Raw genomic sequence first — 1,417 nt, forward strand, 5'->3', positions numbered from 1 at the left:
GTCGACTGATGCTGTAAGTAATGGGCATACATCCTGTCTACTGATGCTGTAAGTAATGACTATACATTCTGTCGACTGATGCTGTAAGTAATGGGCATACATCCTGTCGACTGATGCTGTTGGCCATACATCCTGTCGACAATTAAATATATCTTCTGATCGATCTCAGTGGCAACTCTAAAGAACTTTTTGTATAATATTATTGAATATTTTCGTTAATGTAGCGTAAGTCATGACAAGAGATACCAAATTTTATAGTAGCTTAACACTTGACAAAGTATACCAGATTTTATTGAAACTTAAACCTTGACATGTATACAAAGTTATATATAAACTTACATCAAGTTTTATAGAAGTTTAAACCATATCTTAGAAACAAATTACTTGCGATATTCAAAATACCTTAAGAAGATGCATCGTGATGTAAAAGGAAGTAAAGAGTTAATAGCTATAGAAACGATCTTACATGTGAGATTTTCATAATGACATTAGTTGATTTAGTATACAGCCAACTCACTCAGTAGAGTGCAGTGTGTGTTTATCTACTCTGACGCGAATTTCAAATGATCCTTTGAAGCGGTTTCGAATTCTGCCGGTATATTAGTTTCTGTTAGTGGTTCTGTAGAAAAAAAAGAAAACCCTGCACTCTATATCTCGAGAGATGTTCAAATATTTGAAATACCAGCTCTGGATAGGATGACATATGTTTAGAGCTTACACCTGACGAAGAGACAAAAAAAAAAAAAAATGAGAAAGAAAAAAAAAGAAAAACAAAACAAAACAGGATCCCAATCTCCCGAAACCCATTTTGAAGATGAATCCTTTGAGTGTGTGTTGTCTACGTCACACAAGCTGTTAAAAGCGGTGAAACGTAACGCCGGAAGGATTGCCGATTTTAAAGTCCAGTTCCAATCCAATTCTTCCATTCCAGCGAATTCCTCTTAACATGCATCCAGGCTTTAAATCATGCTGAGGCTCAAGTTATTTTCTCATGAGAGTGAGATCAGAAGTTTCTGACGGATTCATTTTCTTATTGAAAAAGTAGTCTTCCAAGCTTAAAAAAAACAACAATAAAAACGCCCTCTACTTGTGGAGCATTTTATTTTCATTGGTAACCTAGGTAACTAGAGTTCTAAACGAAAATAATATTGATAGGTTTTATAAATTGCAGTGAAACAGCATTTCGGAAGTCAATGAAATGAAAGAGGAAAACCACCAATAGAAGAAATCCCGCGTTTATTGTTTATTTATTTATTTATGGTAGCTTGAGGAAAAAATATACTTAATTCATTCAATAATTCAAATTCACAATACCTATTGTTTCTTCTATTAATTAACAAAGTAATTTTACTGTTAGACCACAGTTATGTTAACATATCTCTGTTATAAACTACGTCGTTATAAGCTCATTACTAGT

Source organism: Limulus polyphemus, unplaced genomic scaffold (assembly GCF_000517525.1).
Source record: "Limulus polyphemus unplaced genomic scaffold, Limulus_polyphemus-2.1.2 Scaffold3695, whole genome shotgun sequence".
Classification (NCBI taxonomy): domain Eukaryota; kingdom Metazoa; phylum Arthropoda; class Merostomata; order Xiphosura; family Limulidae; genus Limulus; species Limulus polyphemus.